We start from the raw sequence: 27,232 nt of genomic DNA, 5'->3' as shown, positions 1-27,232 counted from the left end.
ATCAAAAATATCTCCCAACAAAGCCTAGGACCAGATGACTTCACTGGTCCATTCTACCAAATATGTAGTGAATTATTACCAATAATGTCCTTTATTAAAAAAGGATCTGATCCAAAATCATGTGTTAAATTTATTTGTCATAGTTCTCTAATGTTTTTTAATGTGAAAGAAATTTTAAGTTTTTCATTGGCTTTTATAATCTTGATTTTTTTTTGGATTACAAGCCAGTTATTTTTTATGTTTCTCAGTGTGGAGTTTTCTTATGCTTAGTTGTGATTATGTTGATGTTATGCAGTTCTGGCAGAAGTATCAATGTGGCCTTTCATTCCACGACATCAGGTGGAACACAGTTTTAATTTGTCTAGTTACTAGTGATGTTAACTTTGATTACTTAATTAAGGTGTCATTTTTTCAGTTTCTTCTAAAGTAACATCTTTTCCATTGTATTAGAAAATATTTTTTAAAAGTATGCTATGGCTATGTAAGTATTTCATCTTGTTTCAAATTTCACCCACAGTCATGACATCTATTGATTTTTTTTTGTTTAAATTATTGCTATGATGGTTGCCAAATGATAATTTTCTAATTCTTACTCCTTCAACATTTATTAGCTGGTACCCTATTGTATATAAATGATTTCTCTTCTTTCCATTGGTTAATTTACTTATTTATATCAGGGTGGACCTATGGGTTCCTGTTATATTTAATTGGTTATCATCTAAGATTCTTCTTCGTATTATTATTCATTCTGATATCTAAATAGACTCAGGTTTGACCAGTTTGAGCTCCTTTTTGCAGACTTCTCTGTCCTTTTGACATACACCCATTGTTATTTGGTATTTCCTTACTTTCTGACATGAGATGTTTCAGGCTTATCTTCTTCTTTCCCTTCATTAGTTTGGGCTCAACCATTTTTCCATGGAGTTCTGTTTGCATTTAGTGAAGAAAGGTATTTAAAAACCAGGATGTGTGCACTACTGGTGCTCATGGCTATTGAGTTAATAGTCCTCCCAGCCTTCCTGGTAAACAGTACTAAGGCATATAAACACACACATATTTCAAATAAATATGTAGGTAAATACATATACATATATGTGTATATATATTTGCATATATGAATAGATTTATAATGTATACATATATTATTTATAAATATATACATGTATATATATTTATACATACATAAATATTTTATATGTACACATTTATATCTATATTTCTGTATCTATCTATATTGAAACCGTTAGTTTATATCTGTACCTCCAATTGTAATCTAACATCACATGATTCATTCTAGTTTTCTTCTTTCCTTACCTGCAATTCCCTTCTCTGAAAGTAAGAAGCTTGACTCATATGAACTTCAATATATTTACTTATTGGATCAATCCCCTCTATGTAATCAATCTGTCATCACTGCTTCTGTCCCTTTCTTTAGATACCACCCCATGTCACTTGAGCTCCTATACTCTACACTTGGTGATGGTTTGCTCACTCCTAGGTAGACACCATTTACAGTCTGCTTGGGCTCATCATCTTGCTCAGTCTTTGATACAGTGGGTCAGATTGTTACTGTCTTCTACCCCTGCCCAAGTGGATGGCCTCATCACCCCACCCCTGTCCAAGTGAATGGCTTCTGATAGCCTCTTCTGGGTTCCTGCCTCCTTGCTGCCATCACTACCACTGTTCCCCAACATAGAGACCTATGAAAGAAGGAGGGAAGGAAGAAAGGAAAGGATCCATTTTGATTGTCATTGGTGCCATCATCCTCTCAGTTTCTCAATCAAAAATGTTGGCATTGTTTTTAATTGTTTTCTTTCCCTCACATTCCAGAATTGAATTCATCACTGAAAATCTGTTGACATCCTTCATTTTATGCTTCCATGATAATTTAATCCAGCTTCATCTTTCTTCTAATTTATTTTTGTGACCTTCTTACTGGTCTCCTCACCCCACCTTTTGCCTTTCTACCATCAATTTTTCACAGAAGCAGAACAATGTTTCCAAAATGAAAATTATGTATGTCACTTAGGTTCTTACCTAAAATCTACCTACTTTGCTAGTCTGTTTTGTATTGCTATATATGAATACCTGAGACTGGGTAATTGACAAAGAAAAGAGAGGTTTATTTGACTCATGGTTCTGCAGGCTGTACAAGCATGGCACCTGCATCTGCTTGGCTTCTGGTGAGGCCTTAGTAAGCTTAAAATCATAATGGAAAACAAAGAGGGAGCCAGTATATCACATGGCAGGAGGGAGGAAGAGAGAGTGAGGAGGAGGTGACAGGCTCCTTTAACCAATCAGCTCTTTAATGAACTAACAGAGTGAGAATTCACCCATTGTCATGAGAAAGGCACTAAGCCATCCAAAGTGATCTGTCCTCAGGACCCCAGCACCTCCCACCAGGCCCCACCTCCAACATTAGGGATCACATTTCAATGTGCAATTTGGGGAGGATAAACAGCCAAACTCTATCACCTAGTGACTTCCTATTGCCCCAGAACTAAAATCCAAATTTCTTACCATAGACAATTCTTTAGGAACCAGCCCTGCCTACCTCTGTGACTTCATTTCATCAATTTCTACTTCTTACTCATTATGTTCCAGCTATGGTCTTAAACTCTTTGTGAGCTATGCCATGCCCAAGTCTACTTCCATAAGCTTTAGACTTGCCAATCATACTTTTATTTATTTATTTTTTAATCTTGGGATTTGTTTCTTTTTTCTTTAAGGTAGTAATTTAAACATCATTCTTCAGAAGGGTCTGCCTTGAACAACAATATCAAAATATCTCTCTTACTAGATAGTGACACACTGCAGTTGTGTCTGTAACTGCTAAATCCCCAAGGCCTAACAAAGTGCTTGACACAAAGTGGTGTATAATGAGCATTTGTTGAATTTTAAAAATATTATCTGCTATCATTACACTATCTTCCTCAAGTAGATGATCAGACATTATGTAAATCTAAAATAAATAAACACACATATAAAGTAAGTATGAGAAGTATTAACTGTCTTGTAGCATTCTAAATAAGCTCCGATATTTGAAAGCTTTATAAAAGGTAGCAGGCTGGTCTAATTATCAATGATGTGAAAAAGACTGGCATAAAGCTATACGAATATGAGAAAGACTGAATATGCAGTGAGGAGAAAAGTGAAAGATTCAAGGAAAATTCATGATTTTTTTCTGACTCGTATGAGTGACAGTTACTTCGATTATCACTAGAAATGCCACCAGATCATCAGCATCATTTTTTATTCCTCTCCAAAACTTCCCATTACCAGGAGAGAATAGATTTTGAGGCAGTCTCTGCAAAGCACACAAAGTTGTGAGTGCACACATGCATTAGGACAGAGAGTTCTCTATGTACCCGTAGGAACTGTATGCTGGATGTTCACTTGACACATTCTCTTATCTTTATCAGTGATTTTCTTCTGGAGAGTTTCTGACCCTAGGACCATATATATATATATATATATATATATATATATATATATGTATATATTTTCATTCATATGTATATATATACATGTATATATACATATGAATGAAAATAATTCATATATATATATAAAATTTAAAAACCTGCTTTCTAAAGTCTATGTTAAGTATCTGATTATATCCTATCTTTCATTTGTTTATTGTTCAACTTTGAAATTTTCATGGTGACCCACTATGTACCCAAATTCCTGTGATTTTTTTATTACCAATACTTTTCACAACTCAATCCAGATAGTCTTGCTGCCTCCTGTAATTTCTAAAAGATGGACTGGCCAATAATAAAGGGAATAGTTATTAGGGCTCCCCTTCTAAAAGAATGAGACTTGTAGGTTTCAGAAGAATTGATTTTTTAATTATATTTTATATATTTGCAAACTATGCCCATGGATATCAACTCAGTGATCAGAAACATACATAAATATACTATAAAACCTTTTTTCTGATTTTTTTCCTAGTAAACAAACCTTGAAAATTTGGTGAGAACCCCAGGTGTGTGTCATGTCATTCTAGGTTTGTGTTTCCTCAACTAGAAACACATTAGTGGTTTTTCCTGATGAATATTAGGTTCCACATCTATTTGACAAAGTTATTCTGAATTTGCTCTTGATTTGTAATGTTACTTTTTTTTTTTTTTTGCTTATGCACACAGGTAGATTCATTAATCATTTGCTTATCATTCTATAAGACACTTTACTAACTAAATATCTCCTTTGTTTTTATATAAACTATTCTAGGTTCATGAATGAAGAGATGAGTTGCCTAGTACATGCTGAGCTTAATATAAGTTAATCTCTTAACTAAGTTCAAAGGTGATTTCTTGACCTAGGCACACACTGTTTTTTGATTGGGAATAACAACATTTTGCCAAAGGAAATTTTTGAAAATAACATTGACTCTTGGGTGAAGAATATTTTGCAGAGGGGCCAGTGAGGAAGGAAAGTGGCCAGTTAGAAGGCTACTGCAATCATCCTGGTGAGAGATAATGGTTGTTTGGACTAGAGTGGTAGCAGTGGGAGTGAGAGAAGTAGACAGCGTAAAAAGATGCTTTAAAAGTGTTACTGATAGTGTTTGTTTATGGATTGAATATGGGTACTGAAGGAGAAAGAGAACATGATGAAATAAATTGTTAATTATCATTTGCAAAACAAAACAGACACACTTCTTTTCTCCTTTGTATATTATTCTAAGTTTAACTACTGATTTGCTCAGGCAACACTAGTTAGACATACAAAAAAGCAAGTGTTCTTAATAACCAGGTCTCTTTGGATAATGTAGGGGGTCAAGGAATCCTCTGATGTTGCATACAAAATCTTAAATTTATGCATATGCTTTTACTAAGAAGAAAGTCCACAGCATATATCATATTCTCAAAGAAGTATTTGAACAAAAACAGGTTAAAAGCCTCTATTGGTTCATAATCCCACAAAATTTTGTGTAGCAAATCACTCCAAGTCAGTGGCTTAAACTACTCTCATTTATTCTTACTCATTTGCTGGTATAAAGCGAGTGATTCTGCTGATCTCCACTGGTCTTGGCTGGACTCTGCTCCAAGACATAGATTCAGTTCAGATCTGCTCTTGTGTCATTCATCCTTCTGTGTCTAGTAAGCTACTTGAAGTATATTGTTTTTGTGGTGGTAGCAAAAGTACAAGAGTGAAATCCCAGCCCAGCAAGAACATTTCCAGTTTCTGCCTGTGTACTACTGCTGACATTCCATTGACCAAAGTAAGTCACAGGCAAATCCCAAAGACAAGGAATGAAGAGGTTCAATGCAGCATTAAGAGGGAGGAACTGCAAAGTCTCATGGCAGAGGTAACTGATATCTTTTTTGCTTATTCCTGATATGTTTATTTTCCTTTTCAAACTTGAACAAAACATCAAGTTGGCATTTTGTGGAGAATCAACATACCAATTTCTCCTACCCTCGTAGCACCTCCTGCCTGAACTTTTTACTTCAAGTTTTCCTCAACTATAGTCCCGATCTTTGGATGTGATCTGATGGAGACTTTTGTAGTCAACCCTCAAAGAGACAAAATTTCAATAAAACCAACACACACGCACAATCTGTAAAGAGTTTTTTCTACTCCTTGCAATAAAATTTCAGTTTTCCAGCTGCTAGTTATCCCCTGGAGCTAAAGAGTCTCAAAACTCGGAATATATTCTCTTTCTCTACAACTTCAACTAATTCAAAGCAGGAAATATTTTATCCTGTATTTTTTGAATCAAAACACAGTGAGATGATCTACATACAAATTCAGCTAGCAAATATACGCTTCTTTCTCCCTCTGCCAACAGTATTAAAACTCATCTGTGGAATCAAAAATTCCCTGTAATCACATCCAAGCAGACTTCAATCAAAACTCAGGCATATAAAAGCCTCTTAATTTCAGATGTATTTAAAGAACATCTTTCATTATCTGAATCTTTCTTGAAGAATAAACTTTGTGTCTTCTTGAAATTATCTCTTTTTGCAATTTTTAATCTTTTCCTCTTACCAGGGCAAAGATTGAAGCAATCAGTAATTACTGTCTTGAAAAATATTTAGCTGGATTTAATAAAAAGACCAAAACAGTAAAAGCTCCACATACTAATATGTCTTTTTTAAATTGAAGAAATGCTAGAGAATTCTGCGAAAATTGCTAAAATGCCACGGCAGTTCCATACTGACCCATCGAAGGACATGAAGGTTTGTGTATCATTATTTTAGTGACTGTGCTGATGGTTATAAAGATGATCAATAATTAATCTTGGATGTTTAAGGTATGTTTTTATTTGGTAGCCAGGGGACTTACCTAGATGACCTCTTTGCATCTCTTCCAATTTAGACCAAACAAAGTTGAGTTAATTAAATAGGATTTTATTTCTCCTTCAAGACTATCTGTGTTTAGGGAGAAAGGGAGTAAGCATATCTCTGCATATCGATTTCTTTCCTTGTAGTATGTGTGAAGGAGAAGCATCTTGCAAGATCTTTCCTTGGCCTTGGAATAAGTAGACAATCTAATTTTAAAGACACCAAAACATAGAAGAATTAATGTGCAACTCTGGTAGCCATTTGAATCCTGACTTCATGGCTTACTTACTCTGTGACCTTGGGTTAGTGGGTAAGCTGGTTTAATCTCAATTTCCTTCACACATTTTTATGAGGATCATGGAAAATCATGTATGGATAGTCCTTATCCCAACTCCTGGCACAAAGTAAGCATTGAAAAACATTGTTTAATTAGAAAGTGATGTATCCACCAGCTTCGTGTGTATGTTCACAAATAAGAGGTAATAAGAGCTATAAAATGAGTGAAATATTGATTTAACTTGTTGATCAAAAACACGTTTGAATGAACTATGCACAAAGGCTTATTCTACCTTCTGGTGACATGGAGCACCCCTATGAAATGGTGTTTTAAGGAAATACATCCTGGAAGCAACTTATCAGTATATGCTTGTTACTGGGGTCTAACTAAAGTATGGGAACACATAATCAAAGGGTAATCAGAGTCAGGTGTATTTGTTTTCTGTGATCTCCTAGAGGAGGAAAACTTAAAATCAGACTTTAAATAGGTGGAAAGGAACAAGGAGGCACACCCCTCTTTATTAGTTATCTTTTATTTACCTTTTATTTAGTAGGCTCTGTCCTGGGTGCACTGAAGAAATCAAAGGTGAAGAGACAAAGTCTCTGAGCAAGGAGGACTCTGCCCTAATGCATGTTTGCACTCACAACTTTGTGCTCTGCAGAGACTGCCTCAAAATCTATTCTCTCCTGGTAGTGGGAAGTTTTGGAAGATAATAAAAATGATGCTGATGATCTGTGTGGAAACATTTGGGGAAATATTTCAGAGGATGTTCTGAGGAATTTGTAAAAAAAAGAAAAAAAGTAGCAAATACAAGAGGGAACCCTACCAGATTCTTTGATTGTTTGTTTGTTTTTTGTAATAAGGGATGGAATGATGAAAATGATATTGCAGGATGCTTACTCCAACAAATATAACTGCAATAGACTAGACAAGGGAGAGAATGGGGTAATGTGAATATTTATGTCTATATCGGAAAGAATGTCATGCTAATTACACACCTGCTGTAGGTAGCATAGTTATTTTCTCCATTTGTGGAGTATGAGCAAGTTAATTGTTGCAGTGAATGAGACATAGAAGAATGGCCAGATCACAAGAGACACTATAAAAGGTGTTTTTAAAAATCTTGTTAACATTTTCCCAATATCTGAATTTATCATGGATTGTCTTTCTTCCCTTCAATTCTTACTTTAGTGACAAGACATTTAAAAAGGGAATAATTAGGACCCTAGCTCCAAGAAAATGATATCTAGTCAGTTTACCTATTTCTAGAAGAGTTCCTAGTTATAGCCAATCAGAAAAGCTAATATCTATGTATCTTAGGACCTTAAAATGATGTTTACTTTGTAGACACAGAGACTGGGTAGAAGTAAAAAGTGATTTACTATTATTCAAAGACATACTAGATTTGATATTTTCCAGTGACTTTCTCAGAAAGATATAAAAAGTGTTTTTTTTTTCATTTTGTAGTGGTATTCATAATAGGATATGAAATGCTATTTACAGTACCTCTGTTATAGAGTGTATATGTCTTCCCAACTTTCATATGCTGAAGCCTTAACCCTCAATATGACCATATTTGGAGATAAGACCTTTAAGGGTGTCATTAAGGTTAAAGGAGGTCATAAGGGCAGGATCGTAATCCAATTTCAATATGATTTGTGTCCTTAAAAAAAGAGAGAGAGAGAGACCAGGGATATGCATAGAGAAAAGGCTATTTGAGGATACAGCAAGAAGACAGCCATCTGCAAGCAAGGGAAAGAGACCTCAGGAGAAACAAAACCCTAGTGGCACCTTGATCTTGGACTTCCAGACTCTGAAAGTATGAGAAATAAATTTCTGAAGCTTAGATATCCAGTCTGTGGTATTTTGCTATGGCAACCTTTGGGAACTAATACAACCTCTATGTATAGAACATAAATATATTTAAATATAATAGGATGATGTCCATTTTTTCATTTTTCTTCAGTAAACAACCTCTGTTGAACAGGTACTGGGCAGTGTCTCTACAGTTTTAAGTGTTTTAAGTAGAGTTTTGTTTTGTGATTGTTACTCTTCAAGGACACATAGCTGGGAAGTAGCAAAGTTGGGATCTGGTCCCCAGTTTCACTTTACAAATATGATTATTCTTTTGAAAACTTTATGCTAGGTTCCACTGAATGGAATCTGAAGCACACACATTTTAACTCATCATCCTTATCATGGGACATCTGGAAATAGAATTATGACACTGCTCCTTTAATTCTCTTTCTTGAATTCAGACACTGTATTACTACCTCCTAGCAACACTGATCAACTGAAAACAGAGCATCTGGTTTTGCTGCAGGCAACAAGCACATCACTTTCCATGAACACACATATTATGAACTCATGGTTAGGAAAACCTTGCATCGTGTTTCAATTTAACGGCTATTACTTCTTGTTCAAAGGTCTTGCTGTGTGTTCCATTTTCCCTCCAAATGTCAGAGGGGAATGGGAAATTGAAGCGCCATAAAACACTTGGAAGCTTCATTTATTGCAGATTAATTACACAATCAAAGGGAAATAAGGAGCAGGTCTTCTGTTTTCAAACCCTGGGAAACTAGCATGTAGCAGAATGAACCAAATAGACACTTAGTGGTTGAGATTTTTTTCATGTGCAACAGAATCAAGTTCACAGGAGCAGAACTGAAATGTGTGAAACTTACAGTTTCATGAATAATGTAGATGAGGATAATGTAAAAGATTTGTTCACTAAATCCTGAACCTCTAGAATGAGGGCTTTTATGAAACTCTCCAGATGATGTGTAGCCAGTTTAGGAGCTGAAACATTAGGAAAACAGCTTAATTTAAATGCCTGGGTATGTCTAAAAGACACCCTTGATTTTCAGATGATCAACATTCCAATTGACTTAGTACCTGCACACAAAGCTGTTGCCTTCCCCTTAATACTATTTCAACTCTTCTCCCCTTCTCTCTTTTTCTCTCTCCCCCCACCCGCACAGCATAACCACAACATAACATAAATACTTTTTATATAACAAGTATGAACAGTAAGAGGGAAACTGCTTCTTCACCATTTTCTTTTCTGCTACTGGATCATGACTGAAAAAAACCTGGGGGCTCATTTCTGATAGAAGAGATCACTTATACTACATGTGGAATTGTTTCTGCACCACTGAACTCCTCACATGATTATCAAAACAATGACGACTTCATAATCAACTTGGAACTTCTTAACTTCTTGTTTATTTGGAAGACCCAGCATATGGTGGGTGCATGAGGAATTGGATGGAGGCTCCTAGACAGGCTCCTGTTTCTTTGGCGGCATTAAGGAAGCATTTGGAGAGATGGCAGGGGGGTGTCTCTTATGTTGAGGAATGCGCCAGAAAGGGTGGGTTACAAAATCCTCTAGGTCTATCATCATTTGCCTTTGTGCCATGCTTGCTGTGAGATTCAGTGGACATCCCAGTGACTTGTTTTCAGTCCACACTGTCTTTTTTTGTTTCTATCTCTCATGCTCTTGACTCCATGGGTATGATAGCTGGGTGCTTGGCAAATAGTTGTCCTTGGATTCATAAAAGGAAATTCTACCCAAAGAAGAGCCAAAAATCAGTCTATAAAAGATGGTACATTAGCATCTTGAGATGATTTCTTGGAAAAATAAATAGGATTTTTATTTCTGATAAAATGGATTTGTCACAGCTCCAAGAATTTGTGTGTGTGTGAATCCATACTTGTAAAAGACATCTGACCTGTATATTAGTTTTATAGGAATAGAAGTCTGCAGTTTATTCTGTTTTTAAGTAATGATAATAACTATAAATTGGGTGATTATAGCTTGTGGGTAAGTGATGCCTAGTGACTTCAGATTAGGCAGAAGATCAAGACATAGGCATATTCATAATGGTTCACTTGCTTGAAATGTCACTGGGAAGATGGTGAGAGCTACCAGTTCCTGACAATGTGCCAACCACCATGCTAAGCCCTCAATATTAAATAAATATTGAATATGCTCCCAAACTGTGCAAGGTATCATTATGCCTTGCCTAAGCTATGTTTTTTCTTCTTAGTCTGCTCAGACTGCCGTGACAATATACTATGGACTTGTTGGCTTAGACAACAGGTAGTTATCTTCTCACAGTTCTGGAGTCTGGAAGTCCAAGTTCAAAATGCCAGCATGGTTGGTTTCTGGTGAGGCCTCTCTTTCTCACTTGTAGATGACTGCCTTCTTGCTGTACGCTCACCTGGCTTTTCCACTGTATACATGCAGAGAAAGAGATCTCTCTGGTGCCTCTTATTTTCCTCATAAGGACACTCATCCATCAAATTAGAGCCCCATCCTTATGGCCTCATTTGCCCTTAAATATCTCTTCAAAGTAACCTTCTCCAGGTAGTCACATTGGAGGTTAGGGCTTCCACACACGAATTTTAAGGTAACAGATTTCAGTACATAACAGCTCCTATGTGGTAGAATAAGGATTAAAATGTAAAGTTATGCTTCAAGAATGGCATTGCTTATGGTGAGAAGGAAAACATGTCATTAGTCAACATCATGAGCTGTCATTATCATCCTCATCATCTTTATGCAAAACTAATGAACTGCACTGTATCTGCAGCCATCATTTTTTTCTAATGGCTCCATCTTTTCTTTGAGCTGTGCTTAGATCCCTTTTCTGAAATGATGTCACACAAATGTCAAAAGAAGCTAATGAATTGTGGCAACAGACTGAAAGGGGCTGCCTGTTAGTAGGAGGGCATTATGGGCTCCAGCTGTGCGCATCTCTCCTAATGACAGCAAACCTTTGATCCCGGAACTTACACACAGCCTGTTAGGATCCATAAATTCAATCTCGGGAATGGCTCAGGTTATTTTGGGGGTGTTCTGAAGGCTAAGGGTTATTTCTTCTTATCCTTGCATGGCTTTTGGTCAATTTCATTCTCTGTCTGCTCTTCCCTTACTTTTACATCACAATCCCCTCCCCGTCTCTTTCGGTATCAAGTGCAATTTGTAGTCTTGTCTGAAGCCACCGGCTCACTTCACAGATGGCGAATTGCAGTCGAGAGTAATGGGCCTATTCGGTTCAGCCCAGAGAGTATATTAGTGTCTGATAGCCTATAACTGCTGAACATTAGACATCGTTCACACTGCTTCAAGGCCATCTGTAGGGCCACCTCTCCCTCCCCTTCCTCACACTTCTCCATTCCTCTCTACCACTATCAGATCTGAATTATAGGAAAGTCATGAAGCCATTAGGAGTTAGCCCTGGGAATGTGGAATGATAAGTTTTTGTTACTGGTCTGGGTCAGTTTTATTCCAACTAACTGAGCAGACTGTTTGAGCACTTGAAAGATAAGTCAATGAAACACTAAAGCCAAGTGTAACTGCTAAGAGTACCTGGGTCTTCTCTTAGAGGGATGATCAGTCCCAAGTTCTCTAGGAGGCATCATTGCAAATAGAAAATCAGAAATCATGCAGCTGGTGGGGTGTGTTAACAAAGCATCTGAAGTATTAGTTACCATGTGTACAACATGGTGCTGGCAATACTGACGCTACTTTCTGGCTTTATCCTAATTAAATGAAGCAAGGTACGTGAATATGTCTAGCTTAATGCTTGGCTTGTAATGGTATAAATGATTGTCTTCCTTTTTCCATTCTTCACTCTCTTTTTCCTTTTTTCTATCTCTCCCTCTTTGTTTACTTTTTTCTTCCTTCTTTTTATCCTTCTTTCATTTACTTATTTTCCCTGCCTCCCTCCTACCCACCTTCCTCCCTCCCTCCCTTTCTTCTTCCTTTCTTCCACTTTTTCTTATCCACCTCTCTCACTTTTCTCATTTCTTGAGTAGCTGAATGTACTAGAGGATAACTAGTGGTAGGGAAAGGATTCTTTATAGTCAGTGCTGTATTTGAGGTGTGCTTGGACATTTTCAAATGCATCTTCCTCCTCAGTTTCACAGCTTTGACATGTCTTCTGAAGAAACATTGGGAATCTTTTGGAACATATTTTGAAATTTTACTTATTAAGGCTGCCATAGGGCTAGAAGCAGTGGCCCATGCCTGTAATCCTAGAACTTGGGAGGCCAAGGCAGGTTGATCACCTGAGGTCAGTTGTTCAAGACCAGCCTGACCAACATGGAGAAACCCTGTCTCTACTAAAAATGCAAAAAAAAAATTAGCTGGGCATAGTGGTGCATGTCTGTAGTCATAGCTACTCAGGAGGCTGAGGTAGGACAATCACTTGAACCCAGGAGGCGGAGGTTGCAGTGAGCTAAGATCACACTATTGCACTCTACCCTAGGCAACAAGAGTTAAACTCCATCTCAAAACAACAACGACAACAACAAAAACAAAAAACAGAAAAACAACTGTCATAGTATGACAGCTTTTCAATAATAGGAAAGCCCTGGACCAACCCTAATATGGATGGCTGCATTCCCACTCTCATCTTAGACTGAGAGGTTTCATCAGCATTGAGAGGGAATGAAGAAAGGGTAAGGGAAAGGACAGAAGTATCACCCAAGGCTAGAGGTTTCTCAGCGACAGGTAAGGGTGGCACAACTTGTCCACAAAGATTTTGAGAAGTATTACTCAAGAGAGGAAAGGAGAATACAGTAATTATCAAAATTAGACAGCTAGTCTTGGGACCATAAAATAATAAAGTTGTACAAACATATGGCATTATCTACTTCAGAGACTGGAATAAATTTTACCTCATCTGTTCTCATTTATTTTATTCAGAGGTAAAACTGACAAAGGCAATCTTGAGATTAGAACCCAGGTTTTGGTTTTCTGGCTTGCAATCTAGAGATTGCTTTTAAAAATATCCCACATGGACTCTGTTTAGGTGCCACTTTTTGGCTACAGTTCCAAGCTGGTTAGCATTTTCCCTCACCTCCTCACCTACCTGGGCCAATATCCTACATTTAATGGTAGAGTTTGAGGGGGCTGAATAAATATGAATAAATAGTAATTTTATTTCCCATCTGTATTTTGAGGTAACTGAAATATGAGACAATATAATAGGCAAATAAAGATGACCTCTCAACTTTGTCATTGACAAAGCTGATACTGAAGAGTGAGGTTCAGGTGGGAGGTGACACTGACCTGCCTAATATTGAATCTTTTCTCAGCAAACTAACACAAGAACAGACAACCACACACCACATGTCCTCACAAGTGGGAGTTGAACAATGAGAACATATGGACACAGGGAGGAAAACATTACACACTGGGGCCTATCGGGGGGTGGGAGGTTAAGGGAGAGATAGCATTAGGAGAAATGCCTAATGTGGATGATGGGTAGATGGGTACAGCAAACCACCATGACACGTGTGTACCTATGTACAAACCTGCACTTTCTGCACATGTATCTCAGAACTTAAAGTATAATTAAAAAAATCTCACCATGGATATTTCACTGTAAGGAAGAGAATGGAATGGAAATCAAGAGCATTATTTCAAAAAAAATATTGGGCCGGGTGCAGTGCCTCACGCTTGTTAATTTCAGAACTTTGGGAGGCCAAGGCAGATGGATCACAAGGTCAAGAGATCGAGACCATCCTGGCCAACATGGTGAAACCTTGTCTCTACTAAAAATACTAAAATTATCTTGGTGTAGTGACACACACCTGTGGTCTCAACTACTTGAGAGGCTAAGGCAGGAGAATCACTTGAACCCAGGAGGCAGAGGATGCAGTAAGCTGAGATTGCACCACTGTACTCCAGCCTAGCAACAGAGCAAGACTCTGTCTCAGAAAAAAAATTATTAACACAGAAACTAGAGGATTGAGGAATAAGTATCCTCCTACATACCTTCCTCCTACTGCTTCTGAGGGAAGATAACAATCAAACCCTAAGTCCAAATATATTGTCTGAAAAAGAATATGGTATTTATAACATGTCTAGATTTTAGAAATTCGAAGTAGCTGTTCTGCTTTACTTCTGAAAGTTCTCATTCTTTATCCAAAACTCACAGCAGAATCTGGGCCTTATAAAAAGACAATAAATTAATATGATAAAGTTTGCACTAATGAGCAACTTGGAGAGAGCCAAGAGAGAAACCCATGGTTATCAAAGGCTTACACTCTCTTTGAGTAACCTAGAAAGACAACAGCTTTCTGTAAATAATGTCTCTGCCTTTAGTTCTCTATCTGAAAGAGTGACCATATATAACTGATGACTTCAACTGGAATTGCAAGCTATTTAGACTCAGCAGTGGCCTGTGGATTCAAAGTTTAATATTTCTGCCTTACATTCTTCAAATATCTATATTTATTTGTTAAAAAGTCACTGATGGAATACTCTAGGACCTTTCATCATAGACTACTTTTCCCTGGTTGATTTTAGTTGTCTGCTTTTCTTTGTTCTTTCTTTTTCTTTCTTTTTTTTTTTTGATGCTGCCCATTGGGGAATTTTCTTTGTTTTCTTTTTTCTTTCTTTCTTTCTTTCTTTTTTTTTTTTTTTTTTTGAAATGGAGTTTTGCTCTATTGCTCAGGCTGGAGTGTAGTGGCATAATTTTGGCTCACTACAACCTCTGCCTCCCAGATTCAAGCAATTCTCATGTCTCAGCCTCCCAGGTAGCTGGGATTAAAGGCACCCACCACCATGTTCAACTAATTTTTGTTGTTGTTGTTGTATTTTTAATAGAGACAGGGTCTCACCATGTTGGCTAGGCTAGTCTCGAACCGCTGACCTCAAATTATCCACCTGCTTCAGCCTTCCAAAGGGCTGTGATTACAGGCATTAACCACCATGCCCAGCCTCCCATTGGGGAAGTTTGTGAGCACCAACATGCCTACATGAATGGCACAGGATGCAGTCAACTGCCCACAAAGAAAATCTGGGAGGAAACCTCCCAATACCTACATCTCCAAATTAAGATGGTGATCACAAGGGCACGGTGTGGGAAAAATTCTTTTTATTTTAAAATCATGATTTGTTTAGAATGTTCACTTAGAAGGTGAGTTGAGCAGTATGCCATCACTACCATTTCCTAAGATTCTATTAACCACAATGATGTTTATATTTATTTTGTATTATTAAGTAAAAAAAGTATTAAACATTTATTAAGTTGTGTCAGGACATCAAAGAACCATAAAAAAAGGAATCACAGAAAAGGAATACTTCACACCAATAGCCAAACAATGATAACTTTAGATCTAAACAGAGGAAAGAGTAGTGTTATGAAAAACCATCTGGTGAGATCTCATTTGAGTTTTGTACGTAGAAGAACCACACAAATTTACATCTTAGAGACAACAGCCTTCACAAATGTCAGGTCCTGTTGAGGTTGAAACCCAGTTGCTGTCATTTATTCTTCGACCCTCAGGTTTTGTGGTGAGCTCATCTCCTTGTTCTTAAATTTCCATAGTTCTTGTTATTGAGGTCTCCTCTGTAGGCCATGCCTAAACCCCATGGAATCCCTTTAGGAGAATGCATTTAAGCATTTCTAGCTCCAGACAGAGATCAAGGGCTCAGCTTCTTTGACCCTTTGCTTACTCTCTTCTGCCTTGCTTTTTTGTTTCTATCAATTAGCTTCCTGCATTCCTTGTTCTCCTATATGTGAGTCACTGGGCTTACCTAGGAATCTAGATCATTTATGCCTAAGGCTATTACTTGCCCCTTTATTTCTCTCATGACTGAAATCTTACCTTTCAGAGGTGCTCCTTGCATCTAGTCCTTCCGTATCTGCTGGACCTGAGTCCTCTAACGGGCTTATATTTACTTACCTTCTCCTCCAATGTGATCCTCCACCCATTTGCTTAGGAATTCTTCTGCTGGCCCTGAACTCAGGTTTCTTGTTTCCTGTATAGTTCATGAGTTGCATATGGATACAGACCAGTATTTTCAGAACAAACTCTGATTTGGAGGCTTATCTGTAGGAAGTTTATTAGAGAAGTTCTTGGAGAACGTAAAGGAAGCAAGATTGGACAGAGTTCAATTGTGGTTCATTCTCAAGGAGGTCTAAGCCAATTCCACAGAAGCTTTAGTGCTGGGAGAGCTCTTTGGAGTGATACTGAAAGTGGGCAGCAGGGCTGGGCCTTGATATGTCTGCACCTGCTGGTTGTTGCACTGAGGTTGTCCCTGGAGAGAATGCACAATCTTGGCAAGGAGGAATGCATCCTGAAGGGAGGTCAAGCAGTGCACACATCACTCACCACACAGTGTAACTCCAACATCTGAGATAAGATGAGGAAAGCCTGCTTTGTTACATGGTTCATTCAGCAGCTCACCTAGGTCATAAGTCTTCCCCTTGCTCTCCAAATCTCTCCTCAAAAAATATCATCAGTATGTTCTCTACAGTCTGTTTCTCTACATGCTGCTTAGAAGGCTGCTGCAGATGCCGAAACCATATGAATCTCTAACAATATTCAGTGGCAGAAGAGGAACTGATTTATCCCAAGAGTGTCTTGGTAAAAATGAGGAATACTTGATTTCAAATATTTTCAGTGGGCTTCTTTGCATTTCCTATTTTTTCAGAATTGAGTCACGGGCTTTTGCCAGCTGGTCACTGCAAAGGAGGTGAGGCTCCTATGTGAGGTTTTGTACACATTTGACTCACTCCTGGAACTAAAGGTGGGGCTACCTTTCTTTAAGCACATGAAAGGTGGATTCCCAGACAAAACTGGGGTTTTCCAAGAGGACAGAATAATAGTTACGTAAATAGTATAGCAGAGTAAAAAAAAAAAGTCTGCAATATTAAAAAATCTGTAATAATAATACCAACAATATTATATTCTGCCACAAAACAATTATCATTACCACTAGAACAGCTATTCTCATACTTGTACATGCATATGAATTGCCAAAAGAGTTTGTGAACATGCAGATTCTCATGCAGAAGTGCTGGGGTGGGGTCTGTGATTCTACAACTTGAAAAAGCTCTAATGGTTGCCAAGGCTGCTGGTCTGAGGACCACAATTAGAGCTGCAAGGTACTAACCTATCTATTATTTATTTAGTACTTAACTATGTTCCAGGTGCATTTTAAGCACTTGTATTAGGTTATCTCATTCAATTGTCATAATGATCCTGTAAAATGGGTACCATTATTATCTTTATTTTACTAATGAGAAAACGTAGGGAGGTTATACTATAGGAGGGATTCTAGACGTGTAATTCTTGTGTTTTGAGATGTCTGGCTCAAGGGATTCTGTACACTCCATAAAGCTTTTGGGGACTGCAAAGTAATATGTTTATGGCTCAGGACCTCCAAAAGATTGAAACCATATACTAGGGGATTTCTAAGATCCCATCTAGTTTGGAAATAAAAACTCTGATATCCATTTTCTTTTTGCAGGATTGTAGTCTCCAATATATTTTATAACACACTTTTAATAAAAGTGCTCAGATCAAAGTCCAAATTGAGAGCATAGGGCCTTGGTGTTTGTCATAATTTCTTGCCTTAATCTGAGAGAAAAAGATACGAATTATCATTAAGTGATGCTGCATGATCGGTAGGCAGGAACCAAGGTGAAAGGATCTAGGAGTGTAAGGTTTTGACACCTAGCTGATGAAGCCAAAGACTTCTCATGACATTTTTAGGGGACTGGCTTTTGGTGGGGACATGACGTTTTTAGGGGACTGGCTTTTGGCAAGACTTATAGCTGCCTGCCTCTTCTTATTCTCTCTTTTCGCTCCTCTCTCTCCCTCCTCTCCCTACCCTTCCCCTCCCTCCTCTCCCCTCTCCTCCCTCCTCCCTCCTTCCCTCCCCTTCCTCTTCTCCCCTCCTCTCCCTTCCCTCCTTCCCTCCCTTCTTCCTTCCTTCCTTCCTTCCTCAAGTTGCTCCAGGACTAAGAGACCTCAACTTGCTCCAAGACTAAGCTGCCTAGAATTCCATAGAGACATTTAAACAATAGAAAGGTCTGCAAAGAATTTGCTTCTGACATCATCCATCAGCCGAATAGGGCACATAACTCTTCTTTTGCCAAAGAAGGTAGGGCAGGGTCATTGTCTTGCTAGTTAGTGTTTTTGCCCAATCAGCTTCAATTAAGCTGTAGCTGGAATGAGTTTATTTCATTTGTGTGTTTAACTTTCCTAGCACAGCAGAGAACAGAAATAGGAAGCCAGCAATCATAGAGTTCAGACCTCTGCACAGGGCCAGCTTCACAAGGGTCCTGTGCTTAGTTTAGTACTCTGTTGTTGACATCTTGTAATTCTTAACAATGTTTGAACAAAGGATCTCACATCTTCCATTAACACTAGGCTCTTCAAATTACGTAGCTCTTTCTGCTCTAGTGATCTTCAATCCTTCATTCACATAGGATTCAGAGTGTTTTGCATATAGTTCCAAATCCTGGGGACACTACTCTCTTCTTGGAATGACAATATTGATTTTCAGTTGCTGTGTGAGAGATGGCAAGAAAAAAGATGCTGGGATTTGAATAGAGCCTGTGTTGTGATACTTTTAGTTAATAATCTGCAGGAAAATTTTGGGTAGAGATAAGAGACTGATATTTATGGAGCTTCTTCTTTGTTACCTGGCACTATATAACTGTTATGTTATTTAATCTTCTCAATAACTCTCCAAGGCAAGTATTTTATGGATGAGGCTAAGAAAGGCTAAGTAACATACTCAAGATCACACAACCAATAAATGACCAAGGTGGGAATTGATCTTAGATCAATCTGGCTTTCAATGCAGGAAAATACATTATCTTCTGAACACAGCTGGCCATTTAATAAACTTATTTTCTGTTGTTCTTAAGAGAAGTGAAAGGATAAAATGGAAAAGTACCATAGAGAATTGGGAAAAATACTTTTATAATCTTAAGTCTTAGAGAGAGAGAGAGAGAGAGAGAGAAAGAGAGAGAGAGAGAGATGGATGAAGAGGTCATGCCAGAAACTAAAAAGTGGATGTAATAAGATGTTAAAGTGAAAGCCTTATGGGTGTCTCATTCAAAGGGAGGTGCCAAATGCAGATGCATTTTTTAGAGAGGTAACCAAGAAATTGATTATGAAACACTCGAAGTCCTTATCCACAATAGAGGTTAGAAAACAAGGCAGAAATAGTAAAGATGGAGAGAAGCTTTGTAATGTGGAATTCTGGAATAAGATTTGGTATGCAACAAATCCCACCATGCACTTCGAAGGAGATGGTGGTAGGGAGGCTGGGTCCCTTCCGTGTAACTCAAACTTAATAACTAGTTTCAGTAGTCTGGGTTTAACAACTGTCCTCTTTGACTTGGAGGACATGGTGGCCTGTTTCTAAGAAATACTGGACAAATCTAAAGAGCCAGAGCCTGATCAGCCAGTTGCTTTGGAGTGGAGCAAAGGCGTGTTCCCGCAATATGGAAAAATTTCTCATCTTTCCAAGATATAGGGGAAAAAAGGAGTGAATATTTCCCATGGGCCAGAGGCAGGAGAGAGAACTAGAATTCAATACACATTGAGGCAACACAGACATGTGAACATTCTTCAGCTAATAGAAATTGATAATATCACCAGATTCATAGGAACTAACAAGGGAGAAGTCAACAGCTGAATTGAGATTTATTTGTCAAGATTAGGAAAGCTGCAAACAAGGACATCAGCAAGATGGCAGAATAGTAGGTCCCAGCTCATGACACCTTTTCCCCCCACAAATAACGATTTGGCAGCCATCCACTGATAAATGTGCCTTGGTGCGAGTGTTGGGGACCCAGTTAAGAGATTGCAAAATCCTGTTAGAGCGCATGACTGAAGAGGGGCACATTTAGAAGACAGATCCATAAGGCATGTTCACTGATCATTGTCCTGGCTATGGCCTGGAGAAACCCCATCCACCTGTAGACTCATCTGTAACCCCACTTGGCCATGGTCCTGACCCCAGCCCCATTTGACAAGAGACCCAGGAGAAGCCACTCCCATCTGTACCCCCAGTAACAGGCATGCTTATCTCAGACCTGACTACAGATCCAGAAGTAGCCCTGTGATCTTCTCAAGCCTTGCTCAACCATGGTCTAGGGCAGGCTTGCTCACTCAGAGATTTGGCTGCAGACGCGCTATCTATACGTCAGTGGTAGGCCCACTGACCTTGGACCCAACTGTAGACTCTGAAGCACCCCTGTGACCTGCTTCAAACCTGTTCTGTCATGGTACAGGGAGAATCCTGTCCACTCAAGGACTTGGCCAGAACCATACCCATCAGCATTCCAAGTAACAGACTTACTGACCACAGGCCTGTGGACTCAACCATAGATCCTAAAACAGCCCTGACTTGGCTCTAGCTTCTCTCCACTGTAGTTCTAGAGGCAGTCCTCTCTGACAGAGATCTGGTGGGAGACACACCAATCTGCAACCCTGGTAACAAGCCTGCCACCTGCAATCATGACTATGGACCTGGCCATGGCCTCATGATCTTTTTATTTTTTTAAATGTAACACCAAAAGCACAGGCAACAACAACAGAAAATAGACAAGTAGAGTTACGTTACATCAAATGAAAATTCTTCTGTGCAGTAAAGGGAACAACCAACCGAGTGAAAAGGCAACTAATGGATTGGAAGAAAATATTTGCAAACCATATATCTCATAAGACATTAATATCCCAAATATGTAAGTAACTCAAACAAGTTAGTAGAAAAAAATCAAATAACAAGATTAAAAATTTGCTAAGGACCTAAATATATGTTTCTCAAAAGAAGATAGAAATTCGGCTAAGAGATATATGTAATAATAATGTTCAGTAGCACTAATCATCAGGGAATGCAAATCAAAACCACAAAACATTTGAAATTGAGAGAGGGAATGAAAATATTAATTAGCTTGATTTAATCACATTGTATACGTCTAACAAAATATTGCAAAGTTTCCTATGAATATATGCAATCATGATATATCCATTAAAATAATATTATTGTTATTTATTTTGGTATTTCTATTTATCTTAACATTTATTTTTGGTTCAGGGGTACATCTACAGGCTTGTTACATAGTTAAACTCATGTTACAGGGTTTGTTGTACAGATTGTTTCATCACTCAGGTCGTAAGCTTAGTACCCAATAGTTATTTTTTTTAGTCTCCTTCTGCCCCTACCCTCTACCCTCAAGCAGGCCCCAGTGTCTGTTGTTCTTTTCTTTTTGTTCATGAGTCCTCATCTTTTAGCTCCACTTACAAAGTGAGAATGCGATATCTGGTTTTCTGTTTCTGCATAAGTTTGCTAGGGATGATGGCCTCTAGCTCCATGCATGTTCCCCTAAAACACATGATCCCATTCGTTTTTATGGCTACGTACTATTCCCTGGTGTCTATGTACCACATTTTCTTTATCCAATCTGTCATTGCTGGGTATTTAGTTTGACTCCATGTCTTTGCTATTGTGAATGGTGCTGCAATGGACATTTATGGTAAAATGATTTATATTCCTTAGGGTATATACCAAGTAATGGAATTGCTGGGTCAAATGATAGTTCTGTTTCTAGCTCTTTGAGGAATTGCCACACTGCTTTCCACAATGACTGAACTACTTTACACTCCCACCAACAGTGTATAAGCATTCTCTTCACTCCACAAGCTTGTCAGTATCTGTTATTTTTTGACTTCTTAAAAACAGACATTCTGACTCATGTGAGATAGTATCTCATTGTGGTTTTGATTTGCATTTCTCCAATGATTAGTGATGTTGATCTTTTTTTATATGTTTGTTGGCAGCATGTATATCTTCTTTTGAAAATTGTCTGTTCATGTCCTTTGCTCACTTAATATTATTTTAAAAAGGCCCCAATGAGATATCACCTTACACCTGCCACAGTGATTACCATAACAAAGATTAAAGATAAATATTGGGGAAGATGTGGAGAAAAGAGAACCCTTGTACAGTGTTGGTGGAAGTGTAAATTGGTCCAGCTATTATGGGAAACTCTTTCAAAGGCCCTTTGTAAATTGCAATACAAGTAACATATAATCCAGCAATCCCATTCTGGGAGTATATCCAAAGGAAACAAAGTCAGTATTTCAAAGATACATCTGCACTCCCATGTTCACTGAAGAATTATTCATAATAGCCAAAATATGAAAATGATCTAAATGTCTGTCATCAGACCAACCGATTAAGGAATGGTAGAGTATAATGGTGGTTGCCAGGGTGGGGAAGTAGGGAAAATGGGAAGATTTTGGTCAAAGGATACAAAGTGTTAGTTATGCAAGATGAGTAAATTCTGGAGATGTAATAAACAGTATGATGACTACAGTTAAAAATATCACTTTGTTTACTTGAAATTTGCTAAGAGGACAGACCTTAAGTCTTCTCACCATAAACAAAGAAAGCAAAGGTAATGATGTGAGGTGATGCCTATGTTAAATAGCTTGATTGTGATGAACATTTCACAATGTACACATATGTCAAATATTAAGTTGTATACCTTAAATCTACACAATTTTTGTTTGTCAATTATACACCATTAAACCTGAACAAAAGAAAGTTGCAGATAGGAAAGCGTCAGTGGTGAGTGGCATGTTTTTGCAAAACCAATGAAAGTACCTCTCAGATAAAGAGCCAGTTCTTTTTTTTATTATTATACTTTAAGTTCTGGGGTACATGTGCAGATCTTGCAGGATTGTTGCATAGGTACACACATGCCATGGTGGTTTGCTGCCTCCATCCCCCCATCACCTACTTCAGGCATTTCTTCCAATGTTATCCCTCCCCAACCTCCCAACTCCTGCTGTCCCTTCTCCAGCCCCCCACAACAGACCCTAGTGTGTGATGTTCCCCTCCCTGTGCTCATGTGTTTTCATTGTTCAACACCCACCTATGTGTGAGAATATGCAGTGTTTGGTTTTTCTGTTCTTGTGTCAGTTTGCTGAGAATGATGGTTTCCAGTTTCATCCATGTCCCTACAGAGGACGTGAACTTATCCTTTTTTATGGCTACATAGTATTCCATGGTGTATATGTACCACATTTTCTCTGTCCAGTCTATCATTTATGGGCATTTGGGTTGGTTCCAGGTCTTTTCTATTGCAAACAGTGTCATAATGAACATACGTGTGCATGTGTCTTTAAAATAGAACGATTTGTAATCCTTTGGGTATATACCCTGTAATGGGGTTGCTGGGCCAAATGAAATTTCTATTTCTAGATCCTTGAGGAATTGCCACACTGTCTTCCACAATGGTTGAACTAATTTACACTCCCACCAACAGTGTGATAGTGTTTCTATTTCTCCATATCCTCTCTAGCATCTGTTGTCTCCAGATTTTTAGCAATCACCATTCTAACATGAGATGGTATCTCAATGTGATTTTGATTTGCATTTCTCTAATGACTAGTGATAATGAGTATTTTTCATATGTTTGTTGGCCTCATAAATGTCTTCTTTTGAAAAGTGTCTGTTCATCTCCTTCTCCCACCTTTGAATGGTTTTTTTTTTTTTTTTTTTTTTTTTTTTTTCTTGTAAATCTGCTTCAGTTCTCTGTAGATTCTGGATATTAGCCCTTTGTCAGATGGGTAGATTGCCAATTTTTTTTTCCATCCTGTTGGTTGCCAGTTCACTCTAATGATTATTTCTTTGCTGTGCAGAAGCTCTTAAGTTTAATTAGATCCCATTTGTCTATTTTGGCTTTTGTTGCTGTTGCTGTTGCTTTTGGTGTTTCTGTCATGAAGTCCTTGCTTGTGCCTATGTTCTGAATGGTATTGCCTAGGTTTTCTTCTAGGGTTTTTATGGTTTTAGGTCTTATGTTTAGATCTTTAATCCACCTGGAGTTAATTTTAGTGTAAGGTGTAAGGAAAGATCTAAAATTGACACCCTGTCATCAAAATTGAAAGAGCTAGAGGAACAAGATTAAAAAAAAATTAAAAACTAGCAGAAGACAAGAAATAACTAAGATCATAGCAGAGCTGAAGGAGATATACGCAAAAAACCCTTCAAAAAATAAATAAATCCAGGAGCTGGTGTTTTGAAAAGATCAACAAAATAGACACACCACTAGCCAGACTAATAAAAAAGAAAAAAGAGAAGAATCAAAGAGATGTAATAAAAAACAATAAAGGGTATATCTCCATTGATTCCACAGAAATACAAAGTACCATGAGAGCATACTACAAACAACTGTATGTACATAAACCAGTAAATCTGGAAGAAATGGATAAATTCCTGGATACTTACAACCTCCCAAGACTAAACCGGGAAGAAGTTGAATTCCTGAATAGACCAATAACAAGGTCTGAAGTTGAGGCAGCAATTAACAGCCTGCTGACCAAAACAAGTCCAGGTCCAGATGGATTCACAGCTGAATTCTACCAGACATACAAAGAGGAGCTGATACCATTCCTTCTGAAACTATTCCAAACAATACAAAAAGAGGGAATCCTCCCTAACTCATTTTATGAGACCAATATCATCCTGATACCAAATTGTGGCAGAGACACAACCAAAAAAGAAAACATTAGGCTGATATCCATGATGAACATCGATGCAAAAATCTTCAATAAAACACTGACAAAGTGAATACAAGAGTTGGCTCTTATAAAAGCTTAGCCCTGCGAATACAGAGGAAACCACAAAAGTCCCTGTCAAATAAAAACTTTCTTGCCTTGTCTTCTCACCTCTCCTTGCTTCTCAGCACCAATCTTGAAAGAGACACTCTGCCCCAGAAGAGGAGAGTCTTCAACTTTCAAATAAATTTGTAATTTTGACTATTTGGTTGGATATTTTAATTTCTAGTCTGCCTAAGAAGGGTGAGAAATATCACAGTGTTTACCTGAGTTTACCCTTAGAAACAATATAAAAGCTTTTTTTCTCTCTGAGCACATTTAACTGGAAGAGAGCTACAAAATAAAATTGCTTTTTTGTTTACCTCCCATGACTTATACTTGTGGTTCATTCTGGCCAATAAGATCTGCTCTCTGATTATGGCAGGTGCTGAAGATGGTCAATACTAGGGAAATATCCAACAAGCAGGTAGGGGAGGTGTTTGGGAATTACGGTGAGGGCTATATATGGCAGCTTCACCAGGTAACTGTCAAGGAAGTTAATTTCTTAACTTAAGCGTTGGGTAGAGTAGAATGATGGTTCCCTGAGAACTCATATTTCTGGCTCTAGTCCCTTTTGGTAGCCCATCCAGATACCTCTTACTTGACTGTGCACCCATCCCTCCAGTTGTTGAAAATACTGGCCAAAAAAGGTTCATAACTGTATCCATTTTCTAAGGACTTTTCTTAGTTGACCTGTCTTTTTACTTATGAGTGTCTGGGAGATTAAGCCTACCTCCTAGATATGGTCCACAGCCAATGTTAACAAATATGGGGGTTCAAAACCCGATCATCTGGCCTCTAAATGAGACAACTTTCTGAGGTTATACATGTTCTAGAATGCCACCAAGAGATCAATCTAATTTGAGATCTCAGTAGTCATGTCTTTGCTTAGCTTCTTCCCCTGCTCTGCTCTGCTTTCATTTCTTTCTTACAATACACTTTTGAGAATATTCTCTCAATAAGTCATTTGCACAAAAATCCCACCTCAGCTGCTGCATCTAGGGAATCTGACATAAAACCAGGAATGACCCTAAAAAGGCAACTAAAAATTGGGATTCTGTAAATTAGTTCAACCATTGTGGAAGACAGTGTGGCAATTCCTCAAGAATCTAGAAATAGAAATTCCATTTGACTCAGCAATCCCATTACTGAGTATATACCCCAAGGATCATAAAACATTCCATTATAAAGACACATGCACATGTATGTTTATTGTGGCACTATTTATAATAGCAAATACTTGGAACCAACCCAAATGCTCATCAATGATAGACTGGATAAAGAAAATGTGGCATATATACACTATGGAATACTATGCAGTCATAAAGAAGGATGAGTTCATGTCCTCTGTAGGGACTTGGAAGAAGCTGGAAACCATCATTCTCAGCAAACTGACACAAGAACAAAAAATCAAATACCGCATGTTCTCACTCATAAGTGGGTGTTGAACAATGAGAACACATGGACACAGGGAGGGGAACATCACACACTGGGGTATGTTGGGGTGACTAGGAGAGAGATAGCAGTGGGTAGGGGTATTGGGGAGTAATAACATTAGGAGAAATATCTAATGTAGATGATGGGAGGATGGATGCAGCAAACCACCATGGCACATGTATACCTATGTAACAAACCTGTATGATCTGCACACGTACCCTAGAATTTAAAGTATAATTTTTAAAAAGATTTTAAAAAATGGGATTCTGGAGTTCTATCATTTGCTGGCTGAATGGTAATGAGGATCCCAGCACTGATGGTAGGTGGAGTATTGATGGTCCCTGCCATGATGCTGTAACAGTGAAATGGTTTATTCTTTCACCTGTGATTAACTGGAACTGACTACAGGTGGAAGGGGATACATATGTTTATATAATCTCACTGAAATATTATTGGAATAATAATTATAGGGACTGTGAACTTGGGTGGTGGTGCAAAGCACCGCTGACATGTGGAAGAGAGAAAATTACAAGTTCAGATCTAGTAATCGCCAACTGGAAGCAAAGTGTGAGTTTCAGAGGCCTCCTTTGAAGCTTTTAGAGAGATCTCACCTTTTGAAGCTGGAAGGTAGTATGAGCTGATAACTAGGATGCTTTGCTTTTTGAAAGCAGCATATTCCATGAATACTGCTTTTACCAATTTATTAGGTGACTGAGAAAGCTACTTATTTTGAATGAGGCTCAGAGCAAGAAAAGCTTCTACAGCAGGTCCAGACTGCTGCTTTTCCTCTTGAGCCATA

Source organism: Saimiri boliviensis, chromosome 6, assembly GCF_048565385.1.
Source record: "Saimiri boliviensis isolate mSaiBol1 chromosome 6, mSaiBol1.pri, whole genome shotgun sequence".
Taxonomy (NCBI): domain Eukaryota; kingdom Metazoa; phylum Chordata; class Mammalia; order Primates; family Cebidae; genus Saimiri; species Saimiri boliviensis.
Note: the sequence above shows the minus strand (reverse complement) of the source record.